Raw genomic sequence first — 23,192 nt, 5'->3', positions numbered from 1 at the left:
CCCTTTTGGGGCAAAAGCGACAGAACCGCACCCAACCGAACGAAACTACACAGAAGCGCTGGGAAAAGGGAAAAGCGGAAACTGTACACGAACGATGCACACCAAGAACTCGAGCAACAAGCAACGAGGAAAAAGTAGGGCTAGCAGAATCGAGTTTCAAACAAAAGCAAGCAGAATGGTCAAAAGATATGACAAGGGTATGACATCAGAGCACCGTCAACCTTGGCATCGTCCCGCTGCTATTGCCGCTGCTCTGAGCGAATGCTGTTATAAAAATTTTTACAAAGCAAGCGCTATACTTTATAACAAAATGCACACAACTAAAACATTTTAAAAAGGAATCACTGCAATTGTTTTCGAATGCTTTTGAAACACAAAATATGTCCTAATTATTTTCCTCTTCTAGTCGTATTTGTCCACTCATTTCATTTTGGCGCTTTAGTTCCACCACTAATTTGATGTCGCTAGCACTTGGTTCTGGACCGCATTGACCTTGCACTCGCCGCAACCAAGATGGAGACCGGTCTTCCGGTGCCCATTGTTGGCAGATGACCAAGCAGTTTTGAATATGGTCTGTGCCATCAGAGATATTATTACTATTGGTTTCATTTCTGTTCGCGGCCTAAAATTCACGGATGGCGAAAGCCTGCGGTGTTGCTGGAGCGTTTGAAAGAAAAGAATTTCTGCGAACCACTACAACCATCATGTCACTGAAATGAAGAAGAGGCTGAAAATCGTAACCGCGCGAGGCTGACGTGTTCCCAGTGCGCGTGCAAGCGTTCTGCCACGGTTCGATTTCACAGCCACGTCTACTCTCGGTGCTGCCCAGCGTCGCCTCTTCGCCTCTAGCCAGGGCTACTGTGCAACCACAGCAAGCAAGGCCTTCCCCACAGTTCACGTAAATATCCTTGCAGGCGTCGTCGCGGCCACAGTGACGACGTTTGAAGGTGCTTGGAGACACTGTGCCGTAATGCCTTTTTCTTCTGTTTTCTTTTCAGACGCCGGCAGACATTTTTGTAGTTGACGGCAGCAGTTACCATGAACTCCGGCCGTGTCCGCGAGCAGTCACGTCTGGAAAGTGAGCACCCCTCCAGCGTCCGGGAAGCGGGACCTCAAGCCTCGGGCTCGCATACGTCGTGCAAGCGGCCGGTAAGCCACGCACCCAATAAATTTTCGCAGCACCTAATTCGCCAGAGGTAGCTTAATCGATGCTGCGTTTTGATAACTTAAAAGCAAGGATGCTCATCAAAACTACGGCTATTTCGTGGACCTTACGCGCCTTGCAATATGCGCCGGCATTTTGGCACGGCGCTGGATTCACTTAACCACCGTTCTTTGTTTTGCAACCAGTGCAACACTACGGGCTTCATAAGGTTCATTGACGCTTCATAAAACCCCGGAGTGCTTTCCGACGGCAGCGCTGGACGGGCTGTCCGCTGGATTTGAAACGATGGGCCATAAGCGGTTTGAACAGCGGGCGTTGGCGTAACAAAGGTTGTCGAGGAGTATGGTTCTGTTCAGGCCCAGTGATTGTCTTATTTGGCTAGTGTACTGAAAAAGGCCCTCCGCATCCCTAAAGCGCTGATTGCCGCTACTCAGACCTTATTATTTGCAGATCGAGAGAGGCGGATTAGTCATGCCTACGGTCTTTCGCGCGCTGCATTCGCCAACATGGCAGCGCAGTCGCGAATCCCACGGAGATGTAGGGCCACGTCACGGGAATCCTTCGTCGTGTGAATCCACATTAAGGTGGTTTCATATGAGGCATATTCTTGGTGACATCAGAAATGCGAGAGCGTACCACTCAGTACAGGTAGAGCATTTTGCTACAGGCAGATCACTATTAGCTCATTTGGAGAATGAAATCGTTTCTTTCTGCCCATCCCCTATTGCGTGCCCATCCCCTATTACGACGACAAGCACAAGAGACAAGGAAACGGACGACACAGCGCTGTGTCGTCCGTTTCCTTGTCTCTTGTCCTTGTCGTCGTTCGCGCTGTTTATTCAAGATGGTTAACCAGCTAGCCCGCCAGAAGGTGTTAGAGAAGGAAATCGTTTTGTGCTGCCCCCCTATCGAAAAATCTCATATAGGAGGTCTGTTAGAAAAGTATCCGACTTTATTTATTTTTTTGCGAACACCTGATGGATATGAAAAAAGCGCGCTTACAGCAGTCAACCTTAAACCCTCGGGCGCATGCACGAATTTTTTCCCGCCTGCCGATAGCGTCAGTCGCTGGCAAGCAGCGTTTGAGTGAGGCAGTGCGCAGTGCTCTCGTCGGTTTTTTGTTGCAAGGAAAATGGCGGAGCGAGAGGAGCAGCGCTACTACCTCAAATTTTGCCAGAAACTTGGCGATAGCCATGTGGAAACCATTCGAAATGTTCAGACGGCTTTCGGTGATGATGCTATGAGCAGCACACAGATTAAGCAGTGGAGCAACTGGTTTAAAGACGGCCGCACATCCGTGGAGAGAGAGCCACGCTCCGGTCGGCCATCAACATGCCGAAATGACCAGGTAATTGCCGAAGTGAACGCTGTGGTGATGCGGGACTGTTGTGTGACTATCCGAGAAATTGCGGGAGAGGTGGACATCAGCAATTTTTCTGCACATTCCATTATCACCGAAGATTTGGCCATGGAGAGAGTGGCAGCGAAATTCGTGCCGAAGCTGCTGACAGTGGAGAAAAAGCAGCTTCGTGTTGAAGTCTCAAAGGAGATGCTGGATTCCACAAACAGTTACCCTGACTTCACCGACGCCGTAATCACTAGTGACGAGTCTTGGGTGTACGGGTACGACCCGGAAACCAAATCACAGTCGTCACAGAGGACGCATTCCACGTCACCAAGACCAAAGGCCCGCCAAGTGCGCAGCAATGTCAAAGTGATGCTGACTGCTTTTTTGACTCCCTCTGTGTGGCACACCACGAGTACGCACCCTACAGGGTCAAAGAATGACTAAAGAGTAACAGAGATGTCCTCCATCGCCTACGTGGCGCTGTGCGGCGCAAGAGACTGGAATTGAGGTCAACAAGAAATTGGCGCATCCCTCGCGGCATTGCTCCTGCACATTCCTCGCATTTTATTCAGACTTTTCTGGCGAAAAACCAGACTCCTGTAGTTCAACAGGCTCCTTACTCTCCTGATATGTCCCCCTACGACTTCTGGCTGCTTCCTAAAATCAAGAGGCCATTGAAAGGAGCGCGATTTCAGAAAAGAAAGGACATTATGGCTGCAACGACAGCAGAGCTAAATTCCATTCCGAAAAGGGCCTTTTCGGAATACTTCCAACATTGGCAGCACCGCTGGGAGATGTATATGGAGCCCCAAGGAGACTAATTTGAAGGTTATTAGGTTTGCAACGCTCCAGTTATGCCAGTTTTTTTTCTTCGGCCAAAGGTCGGATACTTTTCTAACAGACCTCGTATATGTGTCATATGTGTCTGGTTCATACGAGATTATGGAATATGTGTCATGTGTGTCATACGAGTCATACGTGCCTCGTTTACAATTATTGAGATAGGAAAGGGAAGGGCTGGGGTGGAATTAAAAGGCAGCTAACAATAAAATAGCTTCCATAGAAGTTAGTGAACTAAAAAAAGTAAAAAGAAAATTGAGGTCGAAAAAAAAAATACGCACCCTTCGGGTTTCGAACCACTGTCCTAAAGATCTACAACAGACAACACCAACCACTACACCACGGCTGCCATTGAAGATGGCTGCCTTATATTTCCATGTGAAGACTTACGCTATGCTTCCGCATTGCCTCCTCTAGAAAGATGCCTGCCGTGTGGGACAAAAACGTGCTGCCCTTACCTTTCCCTTTTTCCTCCTTTTCATTGAGGTGAAAGCTAGCGCTCCTTGCGGCGGCCGCTTGCAACACGTCTGCTGACAGCTGCCGCTCGCTGCTTGCAACTTTTTCTGTCTTTGGGCACTTCAGCAGGAGTTTTACTTGCTCGTTATGTGTACTGAAAAGAGTTCGGTTTTCTAGAGCGCGATGCGCTCTTGTTGCATCCCACGCTGCACCTCAGGCGAACGAAGAAAGGAGCCCGAAGTCTCATTACATGAGCTAGCATCCGACAGCGCTATGTGGGACCGCGACACCTCACCACCCCAGAGCCGTACACCACCCCTTATCACCCCCCCTCCCCCCCCTCCCCATTGGCGCGGATAGGGAAGTAGCTAGCGCCATCTCTTAACAACCGCTCGCAACTCAAGGCACCGCGGCTACAATGGGCGAGAGCGCGACGCCGCAGGCATCTTTCTAGAGGCAATGGCTTCCCACTACTTTGAAATTCGATGGTTAGGTGCGAGGTCAAATGTTTATTTGCAAGGTTTAAGGAGCTGAACTATAGCCGACTGCACTTCCACTGATATTGTGAATCTTGATGTGCTCTGTGATAAGCACTGAAAGATCTGATATTTGTATGTATTTTAATTTTCACAGCGCCTGCACCTTTCATGGTAGTACTCTCATTGCGCACCTATTGTTAACTACAGTCGAAGCTCTGCCATGAAAATACCTGGCGTTATTCGCTATGTAGCTTTACAATTGCTCAACTAAGCCCTGAAGGCAATAGTTGCCTTAAAGCTAAACGTTCGTCCAAGCACATTGGAAACGCCGAACGTCCGACTGTTTCGATAGGCGCTGTTTACAACAAGAGAGCACAAGCAGAGAACCAAGGAGAAAATTATGTGAAACAGGCCAAGAGTTTTTTTTTTTTTATGCGTCGGTTGGGCACTTGTTAATCGCTTGTTAATCCCTTTTCCGCGTGTTTCGAACAGCAAGGCCCACTCTATAAGAGGCACTCATGAGCGGCTATCTGTTTCGCACGAGATTGATGTAAGCTGATACGATGCATATCGGAGCTCTTGTGTACGCAGGAGTGTCGCGTGTCAGTTGAGGTACGCCACATATGTAATAAGTCCATACAAGGCACATTTCCGTAGCGCGCGAACTACTATATATGCAGCACATGTGTTCATCCATGACATTTGTGACGCGTATGACCTGGTACGCAGCCCATACGCGTTCATATGAGACACATTTGTGACACATATGAACTCGTATGAAGCATATGTGTTCATATGAGGCACATACATGTATATTGACACATATAACTCATATGGGCTGCATACGAGTTCATACGAGACACATATCTGACACATATAGCTCGTATGTAACACATATGAAATGATACGAGACACATATGAATTCATATGAGATTTTTCGATAGGGCTATCCCGTATTGCGTGCTCATGTCATTCTCGACAGAACCTCTCGGCTGAAATTTCGAACGCGAGGACCAGGAACAGACCGACGAGACCACCGTACTGCGGTTCGCCACTGTCTCAAAGGCAGTCTTGCGTTTACAAAGCCACCTTCTATATTCAGTGCCAATTGCGACTAACTTCCCTATGGAGGCCGAAGATAGGAAATTCTTTTTCTCATTAATTCTTTTCTTGTTTCTAATAAGCAAGCAAAGCGCGCGTGCACCCAGTGTGTTTGTGTCTCAAGTACCACTTTTCCCCCCACCAAAAAAAAACCTACACCGGCTTCTTCCTTCTATGTTGTCGTTTCTCAGCATCGTCAAAGGAATGCTTTGTTACATACTCTCCTCTCGGTGCAGAACGTTCTGGTCGGCGCATTCATATCCAAGCACGTCATGACTCTCTCCCAGCATCACACCTTCGTGGGCGAGGACGGAACCCAGCCGTTCGGCTCGGCATTGCCACGGCACCAGCCCGACCGTTTAGAGTGAGTGCGCTTCCAGACATTTCAAAACCCTTCTTGCTAAGTAACTGCGCATAGTTGAATGTCTGCGCAATATCTACGATCATTGGACGCAATTCATCCCATCTGTGGACTGCCAAAGCCAACCCTTGCGAAACGGATCATAACACAACTACTAGACTGTGCTAACTGCTGTCCTATCACACTTTATAATTAACAGAAATTAATTATTTGTTGAAAACTAGTCAAAAGGATTCGGTGAATGATTGTTAACGTAAGAAGAGGAATGCAGTGAAGCATTGTGAAGCAACAGACCGCACCTTGCGTGGACGTTCCGCAGACGTGGACCGTATGATCTTCTTGTCTTCCTCTGTCGCTGCGGTGTCCTGCTGGACGGCTGCATTGTCATTAAGAAGGACGAGGCCTATGTAAACTGCGACGCCATCGTGAAAGCATTTTTTTTTTATGCTGTGCATACAACTGTGGTGTTTTGCGGTGCTGTTCGTGCTAAAGGCATCGGCCGCGACCTGAATTATCGACAACGCTTTCACGCCACGGCCACCCGATCGCTCGCACCATGCATGGGCAGGAAGCCCTTCGTATCTGTCTTGCAGGGCTCAAAGCGTATGTCTGGCCATAACACGTCCGGAAGTGATCAGTCCGGAAATAACTCTGAAATTAACCTGTCGCATTTCAGCAGTGTGAGCCTTCCTCACAAAACGACAACAACCTGAGCTCCCCGTCGATGACCTCTTTAAAGCTGAGCCATTAATGCGCAGGACCTCCTTTGGGGTGGACTCCGTAAGACATCACTGCGCTACGGCAGCGAGGCGGATGGTCAGGCCTCCGGCATTCAACTGGACCCAGACTCAGGCAGCCTGCTTCACCGACGTTGGTGCCGCCGTGCTGGGCCCAGCTTGCTGCTCTATTTCCCATGTCGGGGAGAGCGACTGGCCGCTGCGCTCTGCTTCGAAGGCTGCTGTCAACAGGAAACAGCGGCGGGGTGAAAGGCGGATTGAAAGCTGCCCGAGAGTTCCTGCGCCCAAAGACAGCAGCCGAGGGCGGGACCCATCCGCGTGTTGCAGTAGTCGGCGACGTTGGAGCTCCTGCTGCGGCACCAGGCAGTCACGAGGGCGCAGCCAGGAAGTGAGGTAGGGGGAGGTGGTTCATCGATCGCTTGTTCCTGCGCGATATACGAGGGTGGTCGGCGGTATGGAGGGGTTCTCCGGCCAGAAGGCTCATGGCGGCGGCGGCCATTGAGAAAACGCACCACACTTCTTGTTATTTCCCCTGCTCCTGCTCCTGCTTCTACCGGCAGCGCTCACTGCAGCCTTCTCCTAAATCATAGACAGGAATGCCTGCGCACCTCGAAGGTTCTGCGGACGAAAGGGTTTGGGGAGGGGGATTGGAGCGCGGGTGGCTCGACTGGTGTGCTGATCAGTCTCCCGGCGGTCATTTTGTCGAGCGTGTAGCGATGGAAGCTGCTGTCTTCCCAGTCATTTCCGGTCGGTAATTCTGCGAACAAGAAGAGCGCCCCGAAGTTGAAATACCAGCGCTTACAACCTGCGGTGCGAGCATGGAAACATTCCACCGTCCATCCCAAAAAGTTTTGAGTGGCGGTGACGCCTCGATGCAAAGGCGGGATGCCCGCGATGCCACCTTTACCGAATAAAAGCTCATTTTCCATCAAAGGCTTTTGAGACGGGCCTTTGCGCCGATCAATGCTTCGAGAATCCATATGCCCAGCAAATTTAGTAACGATGGGGACATCTCTAGCGAGCAAATTTTCTTTACAGTTGGGCACTAACTGAATTTTTTGTGACGTTCCGCTACAATTATCACGTTATTATCATGTTGTGATGATGTTGCGCTATCCTGTTACGCTGTCTCGTGTTTATTCTTTGTCAACTAGTTCACCGTGTTCTTTTTCTAACCTCGCGTCTGCAACTATTTACTTGCGCGGCTTTATATGGAGTGTATGCTATTCGACCATGTTTACAGCCGTTCTCAATATCAGAGGGAAATAAGTCTGGCGGTTCATTTATTGATACCTACTTGATTAAGTGGACCAGTACAGTGGTTTTTGTTTACTACCTCCTTTTTTCGCGTATAATCTCGAAATAATGTACTCATATTTAATGGAGAAGTAACAAGAAATATTGGAAATTTGTGCAAAAGGTTTGTCGCTCTCGCATTCACCTCAAGTACAGTGACCACGCAGCTCACCCAAAGTGCTTACTGTCGGACAGCTGAACACCTTAGTTTAAAGCATTAAAAACAGAAAGCGCTGTCTGTCATGAATAGCATCTACGGACAGAATGAAGTTTTGGGGGTGCCACGATTCACGCTTTCAGATTTTTAAATCAATTTCGGTGGTTCATTTGGTTTTGCCACAGTCAGTACGGCTGCGCTTGTATGGGAATAGAGGCATTTATTGTTATAGAAGTGGACTTAGCGTTACTCAGGGGAGGTGTAATCTCCCCGAAAGTAATGGATTAGTTATTTCATAATATAATATTCGTGTCGCCTCGACAATAGATAAACAATCGAATCCAGTTGTTTGCAGTACCTGCGCATAATATATGGGCTTACATACGGAAACATGCCACTAACATCTATTGCCGAGGGATCCATTACGCGCAATAAAGGGACAGTGCTGATGGCACTGGCGCAATCGCTTGTCAGCACCGTGTGCAACTTTGCAGTAAATGCTTCATTACTGCAGGGTGCGGCTGTTATAAGATCGCAGCCGCGGCAAAACAGTGGTGATTTCTGCGTCCAGGCGGCCTTCTTTTCACAAGCATCGCATGGGCGATTCCAACAGCATACCCCGCGCTCAGACGTCGAGTTACTTATCGAGCGGTCCCGTTTAGTCGCAGTTGCTTATAGAGCGGTTCTGTTTAGTTTGGTGCTTATGTGCTTCTGTGCCACCATCTCGCAGGTCGTCAACTACTCTCACCAATGCTGGGCAGAGCAAGGTGTCGAAAGGGAGCCCCACAAGCAAGTCATCACCAGACCGCAAGAGAAGGGCTCCCGGCGAGAAATCAGTGTCAGGGGAAACCCGCACTAAGAGGAAGCTATCAAAGGGATCTGCTAGATGCTCATCCAGTCCAGTGGAAGAACCTAATGAGCCTGTCACAACAAGCCTTGCAAGGCAGGGTGCGCCACAAGATGTGAGGGGGCAGTCCAGAGCAAGCAGGACCAGGGAGAAGGTGCCAGTGACGCCCAGACCTCGAAAGCCAACTGCTCAGACACCGAACCCTGAAAGGGAACCACGACTACGCACTCCTGCCAAGGACAAGACTCCAGATCCTTCGAAGACTAAGAGAGCCAGGCGGCATTCTTCTTACGGAAGCGTAGTGAAGGAGCGGCGGCTAGTGCCAATCTCCGTTCAGGACAAAATGCTGTTGCAGAGGGTAAGGGACAGGCCTGCAAGAAATTCCACTTCAGCTGAGGCTGGAAGAGATTCTGCACTGGCAGCACCTCAACACAGATTCCATCCGGATCCTAAGAAGCGCAGAACTACCAAAGAACGTGCGTCATTATCACTCGAGCAGATTCCCCGGAAGCGAACTGCTCGGACGCCGAGTCCCACACGAGGATCCCCCATGCCTAGACCTGCTGGCGACAAAGCACCAAGTCCTGCAAAGAAAACCATAAGGTTGCAACAGCGTTCCTTCCCAGCGGACGTCCCGGAATGCTTACCAAATCTAGGTTCCGGTCAAGGGAAAGTGCCCAGAAAGAACAAAGGCGGCAGAAAACCAAGAGGCGCCCTTGCCACGGTTGCTGTGAAGGAGGTGCTGCACACTTCGATCCTACGCATTTGCCGCCTGACACCTGACAGGCAGCAAGACCCACAAGGCCGCACTGCCACACCACCATCCAGGCTAAGCGGTTCTCGACTCAGGTCTAGCTCTGCAGCTAGCATGCACGATGCTCTTGAGAACATTGCAGAAAGTGATGATACTGAAAGTGACTCAGAGGCAAGTCTGCTGAGTAGGTGCCGGTGCCCATTTTCACCGTATGCCGATTCCATAGCGCCTCGAAGCGCAAGGCCAGTGAAGAAGCGGAATCTTCAGTTGGAAGTAGCTAGCATGCACGATGCTCTTGAGAACATTGCAGAAAGTGATGATACTGAAAGTGACTCAGAGGCAAGTCTGCTGAGTAGGTGCCGGTGCCCATTTTCACCGTATGCCGATTCCATAGCGCCTCGAAGCGCAAGGCCAGTGAAGAAGCGGAATCTTCAGTTGGAAGTAGCTAGCATGCACGATGCTCTTGAGAACATTGCAGAAGGTGATGATACTGAAAGTGACGCAGAGGCAAGTCTGAGTAGGTGCCGGTGCCCATTTTCACCGTATGCCGATTCCATGTCGCCGCCAAGCTCAAGGCCAGCGAAGAAGCGGAATTTTCAGTTGGAAGTGCGAAGGCCCCGTCTCCTGAAAGGCAACAACCTTCGAGGAAACGGGCCAAGAGATCAGCTGATTCTGAAGGTTACGAGCTTGTCCAGCCTGTTTCGTTACAAGCTCAATCTGGGGCAGCCAACAGTTCCAGTGTACTCAGACTCCATCACCACCCGCCAGGATTCCCAGCACTAAGAGCCCGAAAATAGATTTAGAGTGTCTGCTTCTTTTCAAGCTGATGCAAATTTCTAGTTAGTTTTTTTTTTTTCAAAAGTGTTGATAGATATGCTTTACATATGTAATTAGAGGACAAATTTCATTCTGCCTATTTTTCTAAAGGGCCCGGAAAGTTAAGAGATTATCCCATTTTGTAATAAAATTTTTTCTTGCGAGCCCGTCGCAGCATGGTTTTCTGTATGGCAAATCCACGCAAACTGCATTGCTCACACACAAAAAAATTATTCCCAAAGCTTTTGAGCTTAAACGGTTGTGCATATTAATTTACGTTGACTTTTAAAAGGTCTTTGACTGCCTCTGTCAAGAAGCCCTCTTTAGAAAACTGGAGTTGTAGGGAGTTCGTAGGAAAACTCGGCAGCATCTCCTGCCTTACTAACAGAACCGTGTTCAGTGCGTCAGTAATGAAAACCCTACATCGTCCTTTGAAGACATTTCGACAGGTGTTCCCCAGAAAAGCGTTCTCGTGCATGCCACTCTGCTTTTTGTGTATTAGTGACATCACTTGTGTTAGTAACAAATCTAACTACGTTATCTACGCCGATGATACTGCCTTATTGTTTCACGGCAGCGATATGCAGTCACTCTGATACGCATCTAATGACACCATGCCCCGCCGCGGTGGCTCAGTGGTTACGGCACTCGGCTGCTGACCCGAAAGACGCGGGTTCGATCCCGGCCGCGGCGGCTGAATTTCTTGAAGGCGAAATTCTAGAGGCCCGTGTGCTGTGCGATGTCAGTGCACGTTAAAGAACCCCAGGTGGTCGAAATTTCCGGAGCCCTTCACTACGGCGTCTCTCATAGCCTCAGTCGCTTTGGGACGTTAAACCCCAACAAACAAACAAACAAACAAACAATGACACCATGAGAGAAATGAATAAATGGAGTGAATTGAATTCGCTGCTCATTGATCCTGCAAAAACAATTCGTCCTTTTCCATGCACGACAGCTTGTGACAACAGTAGGCTATGAATTATTTCTTGATAATTATCGAATATAATTATTTAAAAAATAAACTGTCGGTGTTTTTTAACGGAAACGTCATGAGATGTCCACTATGTTCAAATACAGGTCTCAAAATGCGCGGAATAATCGCCAGATCTCTCTCTTCCTGTTTCCATGTGCGAATAATAGCTATTCTCCCTGCCTCCGTGAAGCTTATGATTTATATCGCCATATTTCTTTCTCACCTTAATTATGGCTTTTGGTATGGTGGAATTCACCACATAGAAATGTAAACAAATCATAACTTTTGTAAAAAAAGAGCGATTCGTTTTATTTGAAATCTGATTTTTTACGCCCACACCCCAGGAATACTCGAACGCTTTAACAATGTCACAGCACATAATTTACATGACTGTTGTTTATCTGTCAAGTATTGTTAACAATATTCAGGGTGTATTTTTGCAATTAGCAGATTTGAAGGCCAATGTTCCCACTTACCTAATTCAACAAGAAGAATTTTGGCTTGTTCATAGTTGTAGAACTCGACTCGCGCGCTAGGTGCGTTATTCCATGCAGCGACACCAACGTCCATGCAGCGACACCAACGTACAGGCGGAAAAACGTAGTCTGCGTTCCATCAGAGAGAGATTCTTGTATTATCTGTGTAAATATCAACGACGCTAAGGTGTTAATATATCGTATGTATTTCTTGTTTTCTTTCTCTTACGTTTGTTTACAATTCTCTGGGTATACATTGATATGTAAGTGATTTTGTGTGCTGTATATTCGCTATCAGCCTTGTACAGGAGGGCTCGGGTTCGAATCAAGCGAAAATGGCTTTTTGCCCGAGTCTCCCAGCATCTTCATGGTATAAATAAAAAGTGAAATAAAAAAAGGGGGTCTTTCATAGAGCTACCACTATTTGAAGACCACATTGGGCTACAGCTGGAGTGCAGTGTAGACATGCCTGCACAGGGCCTTGAAAGCGCTCTTGTAAAAAAAATGGTGTGGTTCAGCTCTGGTTAAACCTGGTTGGTTGCGAAAGCAATGCAATTTTATGCTTGGTCACACACAGTCGTGGTGATTTTTTGCTTGGTTAGCGTGAACATCTTCGGTTTTCATCCGCTTTTCAAGCCGTTCGACCCGTTGTTCTTCTGTTTCCTCGGCACGTCTTCGTCTCCTAGCTTCATTCCGTATAGCACGGCTGGACTCACATTCAGAACTTGAAGTGGCTTGCTTAGCGGCTTCTGATTCTCGTCGTTTTCGCAAACGTTCTTCTCGTTGTTCCTCTGTTTCCTGGGCACGTTGTTTTCCGCTTGGCTTCATTCCGTTTAGCTTGCCTAATCCCAGCTTCGGAACTCGATACAGCTCGTTTAGCTGCTTCGGCTTCTCGTCGTTTCTGCAGTCGTTCTTCTCGTTGTTCTTCCATTTCTTGAACATGTTGTAACCTCTTTGTTGCATTTTTCTTCGCTTGCATGGCTGTTACCTTAGAGTTAAACTCAGGGCCGGATTAAGAAAAATGGGGGCCCTGGGCTAATGCGCATGTAGGCCCCCTCTCCCTTTCCCTCTACTGACACCCCTTCCCCTTGCTTCACTACTGGAATAATTCACATGTTTCACTGTAATTCCACCAAATTAAATAAAAAGAACGAAGTGTGATCAATGGGATTCATGCAACAGTAACGCATTAGCATCAGTTTTACAGCGCACAAAACACAACAAGGCTCTTGGGACGCGCTACACATGTCCGTCTGTGGCCGAGCACCTAACGCCATGGAAGAGCCACGTGGGCAGACCGAAAGCTTGCGGGGCATGCAGCGCGCGCCGCCTCTACACGAGCCGACAGACGGGTTTTCGTTCGCAGCACTGTTCTAATGCTAACGCATTGAAGAAAAGCAGGCTGAGCTGGCTTCCTACAGTTGAGGTTGGTACTCCGGCAGCGACTAGGAAATAGAAACACTCATTAATTGGTGCGCCGAGAGGGTATTATTAAAATTTATTGAAATTAATTTCATTACACGATGAACATTTACTACTGCCTTCGTGGACACATCTGAATAGCAGAATTTAAATCCTGGTTCAGTGGTTATCATGCTCGGCGCTGAGCCGAGTACTTGGCTTCAAACCCGGCCACACGGCGGCCGCGTTTTGATGGAGGCGAAATGCAAAAAGGTGCCCGTGTGCTGTGCGATTTCAGAGCACGTTAAAGATCCGCAGGTGGTCGAAATTATTCCTGAGCCCTCCACAACAGCTGCTCCATCTTTCATTCACACCTTCCTCCCTTCCCTCAACCCACGTCCACCTAGAAGTCAGCTAGGCCGTTACTGTGGCTTCTATTTCCTAAAAAATTTAAATTCACCTGGCTCTACAAAACCAATGCCGAGAAAAAAAGAACGGCCGCGGCGGTCGCATTTCACTGGAGGCGAAATGCTACGAGGCCCGTGCACTATGCCATATCAGTGCACTTTAAAGAACCCGAGGCGGTCGAAATTATCCGGAGCCTTCCACTATGGCGTACCGCATAGCCGGACTTGATTTCGGACGTCAAAGCCTATAAACCTAAACATAAAGCGATAAACGATTGTTTCGCTTTCCTAGTGGCCGCCGGAGCACAAAGTGAAACAGTGGGACTCCCAAGAAGCGAGCACAGCCTGATTTGTTTTTCAGTTTGGTAACGCTATAGAAGAAAACCTGGTGTTGAATAAAACATTCTCACGACAAAATGTCATATCTGTGCGATATTCGAACTCGAACAATCGACTTGTGTAGCTGAGAGAAGCATTCTACTGCGCGCGTTTTTTTTCTAAACAGTCTGTATATGATACTTGCACAAGTAGACGCCGCTTCAAATTCCGCTGCGCATTTTGGTTTCGTTTTTGCCTGCCCTGCTCTAATGATACTTGTGACGCTAAAGCGTTGCATTTCCTTACATTCGTAAGTCATGCAGAGGGCGCAAAGCAACTATTTTTTACATCTAGCACGCACTGCATATTAGCGAGGCGGGAGTCCCGCCTCGCCGCTCTGTAAAAACGGATGTTATGCCGACGCCAGGACTCTCATACACCTTCAACACCACACCTTCAGACGCCACTGAACGGGGGGATTGACAGAAAACCACGAAAAACTTTCCGCAAGCCGTAAGCAAATGCATATCTCGCTTCATAAGAAATGGGGCCCCCTCCAGGGTGGCGGGGGATTCCTGTTTTTGCAGCTCGACAAGTTCTCCCCAACTGATCCGGCTGAACGAAGTTATAAGGTGGGGGCTCTCATCGTTCTGGTTTTCTCGCTTCATACGTGTCGCTCAAAGTTCCATTGCCCGCGGTTCCATATACTAAGCAAGTTAGAATAAATGGGCCCCTTCTCCTGCTGTCGGAGGTGAGGCCCTGGGCTGCAGCCCCCTTAGACCCCCCCTTAATCCAGCGCTGGTTAAACTGTTCAGAAGCAGTAGAGCAACATTCAGATATAGACTCTTCGTCGGTGACTTCCATGGCGAGACTCCTCGAGGAGCGCCGCACAACCGGCTCCTCCTGGCTGCGGTGGAGAGAGCAAGCTGACGTCACGCGTCGCCATAGCAACGGAGAGGCTGACGTCACACCATCTGTTAGGCGCAGCGGCGGTTTCTCGAGGAGCAGGGGGGTCCACGGACCACACGACGAGCGGTTAGACCTGGCGTAGTATTGCTCTCGCAATAAAAGTTTTAACGGCGAACGAGCTTTCAATATTTACTTGTAGCATTTGCTTTTAAACACAACAAAAAACATGTAGGCATCACTTGTTTCCCATCACGAGCTAAAATTTTGAGCAATTAATGCACGGTACTTGTGGCAAAACTGCGTCTGCCAAGGTGGAGCTTCAGCAACTCTGCCTCGCCGAAAAGTGGTAGGCTCAGGGAGAGCTGGGTTTTAAATATCCGCTTCAGGGCTATAATGGTGCCGAACACAGCGGTAGGGCGGCGAACATTTCCGTGTTTCACTTGCGCCCCAACTTCCAAAGCTGGTGCCTCAGGAGTGAAAAATTTTCTTTAGATGAAAAGTAGGCTGCTTGAAGCGTAGAATTGGCGGCATTAGCTTCGTTGAGCGTGGAACTGAGCGGCCTCGCAGCAGGAAGCTGTGCACAGGGTCAGGGTTCCGGGCCAGTTGCTTCATTTTTCTTTCAAGGTAAGAACGGCGCAGCAAACATTGAAAAGCGCTTGTCTTATTATATCTTGCGTTGTCCTTGTTCGTTGCGTCGCTTTTCCTTTCAAAGTTGTTTGCGTTTCTGCCACTGATGTCTGCTGTACCTGTGAACACCGGTGGCGCCAAAATGGGTTATTACAAGTTTTTGTTATCAGTGCTTGTCGCAACACCACTGCATTTTGTGATGGTCGTAGCGTGCTATCGAATCGCGATGACATGCGCTGAGTTTTACTGTTTTTGTGAGCAGTACAAGCTAGTTGCAGCGATCGCACTTGTCACAAATACATTCTGATAAGAAAGGGGTCGTGTGGTTTGTGCTTCGTTTATTACAGGGAGGGGCAAGACATTATGGTATTGATGGAGATGTTTTTCGCTCTGCAATAAATGTCACCCTCATTGTTTCGTTTTATTTTTAAGAACTTGCTTCTATACGAGCAAAAAGGCAATTACCTGAAAGATATAGCAATAAAACTATGTGCCTATTTGTGCATGAAATTAGACGAAATTTTATGTACAGAAGTAATCAATTCTGTGAAGGTAACGCAATGTAATCTCATTGACTACACCGTGAGTGTCAATGAGATTACATTGCTATATTGTCCTTCCCGTGGACTGCGGTGAATTCGTTAACAATGGCACCGCCTGTGCCCAGATGTCGATCTTTTCTGGTGATTCTGGGAGCATCGACTAATTCCTGTGGGCACAGTGCGGGCACTCTGGTGGGAGAAGGAAGACATTGAGAGTGCAGTCATCGGCATAAATCTTCCGTACGCATTTCTTTCGTCACCTTGCTCAAACTCAACGTCTTGGAAAACACCGACTTGAAAGCTGAAGGCTCGCCAGGTCTGCCCTCTAACGTCATCGGGGTGGGTGACGCAGCGCTGCTTGGCGTCGTTGTCATCGGGCTGCGAGCTATTGCGAGCAACTATTAAAGATATTTTTTCTAAATTATAGCCTCCACATAGCGCTTTAAAACTTAACTGAACACCAGCCATGGCCACCTCTACAGATCTGTTCCAGTACAATATGCCCATCGAAACTATTTCAGAGTACCTTTAAGGGTATAACGCCATTGTGTATTGGGTTAATTCTCCATATGCAGAAGGTCATTCTGTACTGTAGATTCATAGAACCCTGGGAGTCCTCATACTACCGCGGTTACGCGATGCGCCACTGCCGTGCGATGGCAGGTGCTACCGGCGATGGGCCTCAATTTTGCAGCCCTAGTGGCTTTTCCCGAGCTAAAAATCATGAACTGCCTCCTGTCACGGTGGGCAATTTTCTTACTAACCGGTGGGCAATTTGCTTACTATCCGGTGGGCAGGTTGTGATGAAGCCGCAAGGTAACTGTGATAAAGATGAAGTGTGGCAAGTGCGCTGCACGCACTCGCGCGCACGGGAGTGGAGAAGACGACGAAGTAGGAGAATACAGATCGGCTCGACCGTATGCTACGTGTACTGTTTCATTCTAATTATCATTACTTACGATACAACATATTTTGGCGACGAGGATGCTGTTTTGATTCAGGACCTTGACGTGGACTGCTCACCATCCGTCATGAGCTTTTCTGGGCTTCTTACTGTTTCTGGGCGTTACTGTTGTAACGTGATCTAGGTGGGCCACCTGTCTCCTAGGTTCTTTTCTGGAGACCACCTGCCAGATCCATGCTCGTGATTTTTCGCTCTCAACTGCGACGCCAGCAACTCTGGCCCCGGATATCCGGATATCCTAGGGAACAGGGCCTATATTGCTGTCGCGTTATATGGGAGCGACCTCATATCTGCATAGTTTTAGGGCGCTCTTTTCAGTTTTCCAGACTTGTTTTGCGCCTAGGTCTCCTCTCAAGTCCGCCTCTCTAGAAGCACAGCGCCGCCGGTGATCCTCTCCTCGGGCGGCGCGTTTCGCAGCAGCTGCCGCAGATGCATGGCGCTACATTTCTCGACTCTCGCCACATGATTTCTCCTTCTTCCACGGTAACCACGTGCTGGGTGGTTACCGTGTAACGCCTTCCTTCGCTCTCGCCATATCCTCTTCCACTCTCTGCACCCCCCTTCCACAGTAAACCGCCTCCTTCTAGGGCAACTACGCCCCGGTTCGTTCCCATGGCAATCAGGTGCCAGTTTTGCGTTCTCACGCTATGGCCATACCCTCCTCAGTCCACGGTGGCCACCTTCCGGACGGTTGCCGTTGTAACCATCCTGTGTTCACACCTTCTTACGCTCTCTCCATAAAGCCTCCTGTCATGGTAACCCTCCTCGTCCTTCTAAGGTAACTACCCTCCGAGTGGTTTCCATGGCACATCGTCTACTTGACGGCTACAAATCCGCCATTGGCCCTAACCGCACAACTGTGCTAATTAAAAAGTAATCGGTAAATTGTACTTTTTAGCGAGCTAATTAGCATGGTTTTCAAAATTACTGATGTAGCCGTGGCTAACATTTTATTCCTGAAAAAAAATTTATTTTGCACAGCCTCATTTTTAAGAAATTTCGAAAGTGTCCACTAAACCACGTTGTATAACCAGGTGGGAAGTATTCACCGGCCACTGCGACAGACCATCGATCGAAGACGCTTTATTAGACCTTCCTAAGACGTTGGCTTCCACAGTGGAGCAAGCTCCTCGTTTGGGGGGTTGACACGCTGGTTGGCGCTTATTTTTCATTTATTTTTCATTTATTTATTTTTCATTTATTTATTTATTTATTCCTTCATTCATTTGATGTTGACCCAGGAGCCATGCGCGGTAGCGTTCTTTCGAGCACGCAAACAAACGGTCGATGTACAGCGCTGGCTGTAGCGGCTCTACGCCGCGATTTGCAGTTCAGAAGGGCTGCTCTTCGTTCACGAAGTCGCTATACTCGCCTACATAAGGCAAGCCAGCGTCGAAATGCGGCACATCTCCTTTAGCTTCTGTCAGCTTTATCCACCGGGACACTTACTGAGACCTCCTCATCCTCCACCAACACACACACATCCCTCTGTACACTGAAAAGACGAAGAGAACGAGGTAGCAAACAAAAGAGAGAGAACCGAACAGTACCTTTCTTGCGGTTATTCTTTCATGGTGCTCAAAAACAGTAGCGCAAGGAACACGAGAGAAGAGACAAGCACAGACGATTGGACAGGCGTTTCGTACCAAACGATGTTTTACTCTTTGGCGAAATATGTTATGTAGGGGAATCAGAGCACTAACTATACGAAGCTCCACGTGTTGCAATGAGGCACACGTGCAGGGTGCATGTACGGAAAGTGGCAGCGGGACCAGAAAATCTTAGTAGTCAGAGTTGCAAGACGGTGAAAAAGATTGCTTGTGCCTGTCTGGGCGACGGCAATGAAACGGTCGAAGACACGTGAGAGAGAAGGGTTGAAATGCGGGCCAGTTGGTACATTGTAAACGGTAAAAAACCAACACACACACCAACGTGGTGTGTACACTCTTCTTGTCCCTCGTCTTGTGTGAGTGGTTTTTTTTTTTCGTTTACGTAAGAGAGAGTCATAAAAGTTTCAAGAAACCTCAGTGACTGTCATTTTGCTCTGTTTGTTATACAAAACGGAATACGCAGTCAAGTAGTGTAGGATGGATGGTACGCCAGTGGAAAGGCGGGCAAGCGGAGAAGATGTCCACCTTTTGCGGTTGCGGCAGCGTTACCACACATGTAATCGTGCAGTTCAATCTCCAGCACATTTTTTACTATTAGGCGCACCATATCACCAAACAAGTATCAAGGCGCGATATTTTTGCTTTCGTCACGTGCCCGTTGTTTTCACTTCCACGGATTGCTGGTACGCGAAAGCTGGGGGCCAATGTACACTAGTGTTCTTACAGCTGACGTGTGCTCACCGCCGACTGAGTGCACTCACACTAAGTTTTACTATGAGCTAAAATGAGCCCTGACAAAAAATAGCTTTATTTTTGAGCGCTTAAGGTTAATTTCTCAGATATTGAACATATTGTGTCACTAATACTGGAGTTTTTTTTTTAATGAAGCCACTGGCGACACTAGTGCATGTATACAAATACGATACAGGTAACAAATGGACTATCTTCACTACCATGAGCTAAAAGTCGATCTCGTTTCCCGAAAGCCTTCCTTAGCTTTAGTGAGGATGTTGCCAGACGTCCCAAGTTTGCGTAAACTCGGCGCTTTCTGTGAGCACAAATCTTCAACATGTTAAACAAAACACCACGCCACCGTGCGAACGTGACGGCGGCTTGTAAAAGCTGCCGCATTTTTCCAAAAGCGTACATGACCATGTCTGGCGTGGAAAGGGTGAAATAGTCACTCGGAGCAACAGGCAGTGTGTCCGGCACGCCATCGACAGCAAAGCGAATCCATGACAAGGGGGCCTGATTGGCGGAGCGCAGTGGTTAGTTTTGCCGCTTGTGAATCGATTCTCTCGGCACGCCCGCGAAGGAAGGAGAGTACACGGCCCCTTGTGAAGCCCAGGAATGGCTGGGATGAAAAAGGCAGACAGACAGAGGTGTTTACAGATGCGCTCAGGCTCACACGCTGTCCTTTCTATGACGCACCGAAGCACTGCGGCAGCGCCCCCCAACAAAGGTGTTTTCATTCGGCCGCGCTATTTAACGCATTCAGCGCAGCGGGAGGGAGCCGGTGCACGACGAGCCCCTGGGGGACATTGGTCTGGCTTAGTAAGAGTCAGGGCCGCCCTTTTCTTTTCATACGAGCCGGCAGAAAGCAAAGATCTCGCATGGCATGGGCACCCAAGAGACCTTCTCTTATCGCCGGTTTGCTCGATAAAGAAGCCGTATTCCTCAGACACCGAACTAGGAACAGCTCCTCCCACGCGTTTACTGAAGGCAGATGACACCCCAAGACAACCAAAGCGCCGGTTCCGCACATGTTTGCTTCATTTTCTTTCTATCTTATCACAAAGAGGTTGTGCGGTATGTGGTGTGATATGTTAAAACAGCTATACAAGTATCTCTTTCGCTTTCTCTCTGCATATAACGCCACGCTGAAATCTCCCTTCCCAGGGATGAGACCCACGGAGGAATGGCAGGGCATAATGCGGCAGAATTTTCCCGCAACAAACACCACTCCTTCTGTAAGCACAAAGCTGGCAAGCTTCTGGATGGACCACCTCTGTTCTTTCAGGCAGAGCTGCTGAGAGGCACAGTTAAGCCCTAATGAGCGCTGTGTGTTCAAGGCCTTTCATCTCCATAACCTTTTTCCATCGACTATTCCTCATCTCTAGCGGTTATTCGGGCCAGCCCTGCGCACAGTCAAGCTTCATCATCTCCGGGGTGCAAAGGGACCGTTTCCATTGTTACCCCTGCTCGCACGTTCGTTGTCCAATACTGGACGACGCAGCTCCCACCAGGTTGCTCAGTGAACCATTGTCGAAGGCCGCAGTCACGCCGACCGCTTAGCGACGGTGCGGTAGACGCTTTGACTGCGGCGCGGCGAAGGCCCCAAAGAAAAGAGGACCAGCTCCGGCCGGTTCATATATGTGAATTCATGGAATAAGGCAGCCGGCTAGACCAGGCTAGACCCGCTCTGCGTCTGCATCCAGGCAACGCCGCGTCGCCGCTGCCGCCTTCTCTGCGAACTCCGGTGGGGATCGCGAGAAGGAAGGCCGTGCCCGGCCACTTGGCAGTCTTTTGATCACGGCGCGTCCCTCTCTTTTTTCTGTGCAGCATTCCCGTATTTTTGCTTGCGTCGTTCTGTCTCATGCCACCTTTTATGCTGCCCCTTCATTCTGTTCTTTTTTTTTTCTTCCTCTCTCTAGGCTCCGCTCCCATCTCTTCACTGCATCGCCTTCCAGTTTCCAGGCTACCGAATTTCGACTTGGCGAAAGAGGGAAGGGCCATTTCCAGTCGCCCGTCTTCGCCTATTATTCGCCCCATATCTCAGCGACAACAATAAAAATGGCTCTGTTCTTGTGTGTTAAAACTTTCTAACGCGTACATATTTTGTTGTAGTCGCTTTTTTCCCCCATCTTTTTCTGCTTGGTAACGTTTCCCGGACGAAAACTAAGAAGAAAAAATTGCAGCCGTGCGATCTTTGCCACGACCAGCGCGAAACCTTGAAGATGCAGTGTTCACTCGCAGCATATTGAACATGGTGCGCGAAATTTTTGAAATTCGAAGAGCTAACCTTATCGCCTTGGAGCGCTAATCAGTGGAAGCTAATGTTGCTTTCGTTTAATCATTTATCCCTTCCATTGGGTCGTGGAATCTACATCTTCAGTCGTAAGAGAAAACCTAGCCGTGCTCATACGAATCAGCGAACGCCGATTTCTTCCTGTCATACTAACAACTCCATTTCGGTGGCGTAAAGATTCGCAGAGATACAATTGCCATTTTGTAATGTTATCTAACATACACACATAATTATTTATACCCTATACCCTGCAAATACTTTTTTTTCTTGTAGACTGCACTGAAATATTTTAATAAACGTACCGCATGCTCGAGCTGCTTGTAATCGTTATTCTCGAAAAACATCCAGAGGCCGCGGTTTGCCACGATGTCAGTTTGATATGAATTGTGTCGCTCTTAGTACAGTACGGAAGGACGAAGACGTCTTTTACTCATTAGTTTTTTTAAGCGCAAATGTACTGTCGCGATAAAATGATATGCGAATAGCGCGGCGCCTAGGCGCAGCGCTGTTTGCATCTTTTTTTATCGCCGCTGTACAAGCTTAAAAGGTGCATATCTTGGCAAATTTCGCTGCAGATAGATCAGGCTTTGAAAGCCGCATATACCAGATGTTTCAGGGAAGCCCGCCACTGACTTTTAAAAATAGTCTTTTAGAAGTGAACACACTTTTGGAGGTAAAAAAAGGCCGAAAGCTTTTGTACTTCATGCAGATCGAAGTACTATGAGACACTGCAGCATTGCGTGAAAGATTACTCCCCAGTTGTGAATAAGGCACACATCTACAGCGATAGCTGTTAGTGCCACATTCTCGAGTTTCGTGGGGTAGTGATGTATAGCGTCCGCAGAGAAGTGAAAACGCGAGGAAAGGTGCGCGTGCGAAGTGTGCCAGGCGTTGTGAGTGCAGGCCTTTTCGTCTTAGTCTGCCGCTGCGGTGAAACCCTTCAGTGACCGCTTAACGCGTCACGAGGATACAGGGATGTGTGGACAGACAAGCTTCGCGGCGTTCACGAAATTGTGAACGTAAGCAGAGTCCTGTGAAGGCTAATAGCTCGTCGTGCAGCCGAGAGGAAGATAGAGAATAATGCGCAAGGCTGCCATGCGTGCAGCCGAGAGGGATCGCCGTGCTCGGGACGCTGCACGTCAGCGGAAGGTGCACGTCACAGGAAGTGTTCTGGGGCTAAATCGCAGAGTTGGCAGAACCAACTGGTGCTCGCCGCACCAACGAGCGAGCGGGGGTGGAATAACAGCGGCGCTCGCATATCCTCAGCTGCCGTGTCAGAGCCGCATTATAAGCTAAAATGCCTGCGATGAACAGGCTGCACCTTCGCCAGTTGTACATGCTTCCTTATTTTCCAAAGTCAAGAGGTTTGGTGCGACTGATGTTTGATTTTCAGTATTCCTCGACAGAAAGCGAAACACGCTTCGTCATCGTCCGCCACACGGCACCACCGTCCTGCTTGCGACCGAAAGTGACAACTTACGCATATATTCGAGCAGCGGTGAGGGCGGCTTTTGCCCCTAGGCCTTACAGTAGCCTCCGCCATTGCGTTAGCACATCGCAAGTTCGGAGTTACCGCATGC

The sequence above is a fragment of the Amblyomma mixtum genome, chromosome 3 (assembly GCF_055824585.1).
Source record: "Amblyomma mixtum isolate Tamu chromosome 3, ASM5582458v1, whole genome shotgun sequence".
Classification (NCBI taxonomy): Eukaryota; Metazoa; Arthropoda; class Arachnida; order Ixodida; family Ixodidae; genus Amblyomma; species Amblyomma mixtum.
The sequence above is the reverse complement of the archived record's forward strand: the minus strand, read 5'-3'. Positions refer to the sequence as shown.